Below are 5,328 nucleotides of genomic sequence, written 5' to 3' on the forward strand. Positions count from 1 at the left end.
CCTGCCGGAAGTGGCCCTCAGACCCACGCTCATTGGCCAGTGCCTCCATGACATCACGGACATGGGCGCGCGCGATTGGCTACGACGCGCCGCCTTCCCTGGGGGTCGTCTGCTCGCCCACTTCCGGGGTCGTCCCAGGGCCGGGAGACTGGGGTGGCGCGCGCTTCCGGAGGGCTCCGACCGCGGGAGCCGACACGGTGAGGATGCGGTGGCCGCAGGCGGGGAGAGGGGCGGGCCGGGAGGGCGTGGGAGCGAGGCCCCCAACGAGCGGAGCGAGGGGCGGCACGCACACGTGCCCCGCTCGGTTTCACTGAGGTAAAAAAGAAACCCCTGAATACGCAGACCTAACGCTTTGTGGTCCTGGAAACACTTTATAACTGGAGCGGCGAGGTGTCAATCACAGGTCACCATACACGTGACTTTGTAATTCTGGGGCGACGTGTCAATCACAGGTCACCTATTGCTCAACTTTGTGTTGCCAAGTGACAACCCGGCGTCATCTAATAGAGGGAATACGGAAGAGCTCTCTGGGTGCCTGGCTTGGCTCTCACTGCGTGTTCTATTCGTACTGGCTTTTGAACTCAGGACCTTTGGCTTGCTAGGCAGGTGTTCCACCTCTTGAGCCACGCCCCCTGCCATTCCAGCCACGCCCCACCACCCGAGCCACACCTACCACCCCAGTCACGCCCATTACCTGAACGACCCCCACCACGTGAGACAAGCCTCCAGCCCTTTTTATTTTTCTGGTCGGTTGTCTTGCCTTTTGGGCAGGGCTGACCTCCGATCTTGCTCCTCCTGCCTGAGGCTTCTGCCCTAGCTAGGATCCCAGGCTCTTGCACAGTCATTCTTGGAAGTTCTTGCCAGGTCTTGAGAATGCTGGTCGACCTTCCCCTGATGTCCTGGCTGGGAAGGCACACACAGGCTATGTCCAGTGGAAGGTAAAGCCGTCACCCTGCTAACCACCAGTGGTTTCATATACCTGGGGAATTGCATTTGCCTGGAGATAATTGAAAGCAGGAGGGTTCAGAGAGGCAAGAATGGTGATTCCCAGAGATTAGGGTATTATCACTGTGATGATCCTGGCCAAAAGAAAATAAAATGTGAAATTAGAAACAGAACAAAATTATTGATTATTAAGAGTAGGGCCAGGGGACTGGGAAGTTGGCTCAGTGGTAGAGTGCTTGTCTTGCATGCATGAGTCCCTGGGTAGGATTCCTCAGCACCACACAAGCAGAAAAAGTTGGAAGTGGTACTGTGGCTCAATTGGTAGAGCGCTAGCCTTGAGCTGAAGAGCTGAGGAACAGCGCCCAGGCCTAGAGTTCAGGCCCCACGACTGACCAAAAAAAAAATATATATATATATAGGGTCAGGCTGGGAAGGTGGCTCAGCGGTAGAGTGCTTGCCTTGCATGCATGAGGCCCTGGATTCCATTCCTCAGCACCACATAAGCAGAAAAAAGCTGGAAGTGGCACTGTGGCTCAAGTGGTAGAGAACTAGCCTTGAGCTGAAGAGCTGAGGGACAGCGCCCAGGCCCAGAGTTCAGGCACCACAATCGACAAAAAAAAAAAAAAAGGAAAAAAGAAAAGAAAAAACTCCAGGCTAGTCATTAAAAGGAAAATTCCAAAGATAAAGTCTTGAAGTAAATTGTGAGTTAAGGGGCTAGGAAGTTGGCTCAGTGGTAGAGTGCTTACCTTGCATGCATGAGGCTCTGGGTTCGATTCCTCAGCACCACATAAGCAGAAAAAGCTGGAAGTAGTGCTGTGGCTCAAGTGGTAGAGCGCTAGCCTTGAGCTGAAGAGCTGAGGGACAGCACCCAGGCCCAGAGTTCAGGCACCATGACTGGCAAAAAAAAAAAAAAATTGTGAGTTAAACACTAGATTACTGGAATTTGGTAAATAACAGTGAAACTCAGAGCCAGAAAACCTGGAAAGTGGTTTGACTTTGGAGTGTGATAAGTAAGAAATTTGGATTTGGTTTTTGCTTTGAGGATTTATCGCTTTCCTTATTGAGACTGTAATTGCTATTTCACTAAGTTGCTTCTTTGATGGAAAGATTTGGGATAAGGACTTTGCCTTGTGACTGATTGCCTTATGGTTGGAATTACTGAAATTATAATTGCCATTTTGTAATCACTAACTGCTAGCTCTGCTTCTGTAACTTGCTTCTTTGCCAATCGTGAAAATACCACTGACCCCCTGCGAGTAGCCTCCCTTCCTGCATGGATCTTGCCTTTAAATACCCAGAGCTTTTTGATTTTATTGCTGTTCTTCACTGTCCAGGTATAGTGAAGGGCAGTCACCACAGCTAATAATATAGATCCCTAGCTTGATTGATTGAGTGTTGGTGGCTCCTTTTGCTGATCGTGGGTTCAAGTCCCACCAGCCCTGGGAAGTGGGGATACTTTAATCAGCAAGAGGAAAAGTGGCTATTTAAGAAATCTTAGTCTGGGCTGGGAAGGTGGCTCAGTGGTAGAGCGCTTGCCTTGCATGCCTGAGGCCCTGGGTTTGATTCCTCAGCACCACATAAGCAAAAAGAAAAAAGCCGGAAGTGGTGCTGTGGCTCAAGTGGTAGAGCGCTAACCTTGAGCTGAAGAGCTGAGGGACAGCGCCCAGGCCCAGAGTTCAGGCCCCACGAACGGACCCTCCCCCCCCCCCACCAAAAAAAAGAAACCTTAGTCCAGGGGCTGGGAAGGTGGCTCAGAAGTAGAGCACTTACCTTGCATGCATGAGGCCCTGGGTTCGATTCCTCAGCACCACATAAGCAAAAAGAAAAAAGCAGGAAGTGGTGCTGTGGCTCAAGTGGTAGAGCGCTAGCCTTGAGCTGAAGAGCTGAGAGACAGTGCCCAGGCCCAGAGTTCAGGCCCCACGACCGGACCCCCCCCCCCCAAAAAAAAAAGAAACCTTAGTCTGGCATCAGAGAGACCTGGATTCTGCCGTTTGAGAGACTTTTAGCAATTTCTTTTCTTTAGCCTCAATTTCCAGCATTGAGGTGTGTGTGGTGGAACATGCTTATAACCTCAGCACTCAGGAGGCAAAAGCAAGAGAATGGTGAGTTCTGAGGTTGGGAGTGTAGCTAAATTATAGAGCACTTATTTAACATATGCAAGGTCCTGGGTTCCAACCCTACCAAATAAATAAAATAAAGCCAGGGCATAGCTATTCAAAAGGCTGAGATCTGGAGGATTGAGGCTCAAGGCCATCCTGGGCAGAAAAGTTTGGAAGATCTCATTAACAAAATAACCAGGGCTGGGAATGTGGCTTAGTGATAGAGTGCTTGTCTAGCATGCATGAAGCCCTAGGTTCAATTCCTCAGCACCATATAAACAGAACAAGCCACAAATGGTGCTCCAGCTTAAGTGGCACAGTACTAACCTTGAGCAAAAGAAGCTTAGGAATAGTGCCCAGGCCAGGAGTTCAAGCCCCAGGACTTGCAAAAAACAGCAAAAGCCAGGCTTCATGAAGGCATGGCTCAAGTGGTAGAGCACCTGCTGATCAAGCAAATCCAAGAAGTACAAGGCCCTGAGTTCAAACCCCAGTCCTCCCCAAAAAAGATATATGTGGTATGGAGTGGCATGGGGGTATAGGTATGTGTCCATACTTAGCCTGGGTGCTGTTCACTGGGTTTTTCACTCAAGGCTAGAACTCTGCCACTTGAGCAACAGTTCCACTTCTGGCTTTTTGGGGGGTCCGGTCGTGGGGCCTGAACTCTGGGCCTGGGCGCTGTCCCTCAGCTCTTCAGCTCAAGGCTAGCACTCTACCACTAGAGCCACAGCGCCACTTCCGGCTTTTTTTTTTCTGCTTATGTGGTGCTGAGGAATCGAACCCAGGGCCTCATGCATGCAAGGCAAGCGCTCTACCACTGAGCCACCTTCCCAGCCCCACTTCTGGCTTTTTGGTGTTTTAAATGGCAGTAAGGGTGTTATGGACTTCCCTGCTTGGGCTGACATTGAAGCACACCCCTCAAATCTCAGCTTCTGAGTAACTAGGATTACAGATGTGAGCCACCAAAGCCTGACTCAAAGAAAGGTACAGAGTAGGCGCTCTCCAGTGCCCATTAAAGTGTACATGTGCTGTGACAGAATCCAGCAGCAATGTTCCAGTTTGCTACAGCAGAGTTTGGGGGACTCGCTCCCTCACCCCCCCTGTGCTTTCCTGCCCTTCCTACAGGTACAATCCTCATCCGGTTTCTACTGTATTCTTTTTTTTTTTTTTTTTTTGGTCGGTTGTGGGACTTGAACTCTGGGCCTGGGCGTTGTCCCTTAGCTCTTCAGCTCAAGGCGAGCGCTCTACCACTTGAGCTACAGCGCCACTTCCGGTTTTCAGGTGGTTTTATTGGAGATAGGAGTCTCATGGTCTCTCCTGCCCGGGCTGGCTTTGAACCTCGATCCTCAGATCTCAGCCTCCTGAGTAGCTAGGATTACAGGCGTGAGCCACCAGCGCCCGGCTTCTACTGTATTCTTCTTACCTCCTTCATTTCTCCAGTCCCATCTTGCCTTCTTTCCCAGGCCAGACACTGGGTTCAAATCCCAGCCCTATTACTTCCAGTATGAACAACTCAGACGCTGAGCCTCTGCCCTTCTCTGTAAAATGGGTCATCACTTGCCTCTGAGGGGGGCTGGGAGGGAAGAGGATGTGGCAGCTAGCCTGTTACTTGTATTAAAGATGGGGGCGGGGGTGCTGAGAATGTAGCTTAGTGGTAGAGTGCTTGCCTAACATGCATGAAGCCCTGGGTTCGATTCCTCAGCCCCACATAAACAGAAAAAGCAGGAAGTGGCACTGTGGCTCAAGTGGTAGAGTGCTAGCCTTGAGCAAAGGAAGCTCAGGGACAGTGCCCAGGCCCTGAGTTCAAGCCCCAGGACTGGAAGCGGGGGGGGGGGGGAGAGAGATTTAGGGGTCCCTCACTGCTTAGCAAAACTTTCAGAAAAACTTGAGACACTACCCTGGATCCCCCGCGCCCTTACCCCCTACACACATCTGCAGGACTGACAGAGGCTATTTTCTGGATGATAGACAATGATGTGGAGGGCAGGGAAGGGTAACTGGGTTGAGGGGAAGGTGGGCTGACTACCTTCTGCCTCCACCATCCCTCCTCAGTCTCCTCATTCTGCCAGCTCCCATGAGCCTCTGGGCTCCAGCCTTGGCGGAAGTCACTATGACTGGCTCCATACCTTTCTGTCAGAACTGCTTCCCACATGCAGCCCTCACTGTCCCAAATGTCCCCTGCCATTCTTCTTCCCTGACTGCTCATCCAGCCTTGAAGACTCAAGCCCTGATGGATCCCAAGGGAGTATAGGTCTGGTTTTGTTTGTTTATTGTTTGAGACCATGTC

Source organism: Dipodomys merriami, unplaced genomic scaffold (genome assembly GCF_024711535.1).
Source record: "Dipodomys merriami isolate MVZ:Mamm:240054 unplaced genomic scaffold, mDipMer1.0.p SCAF_22, whole genome shotgun sequence".
Taxonomy (NCBI): Eukaryota; Metazoa; Chordata; class Mammalia; order Rodentia; family Heteromyidae; genus Dipodomys; species Dipodomys merriami.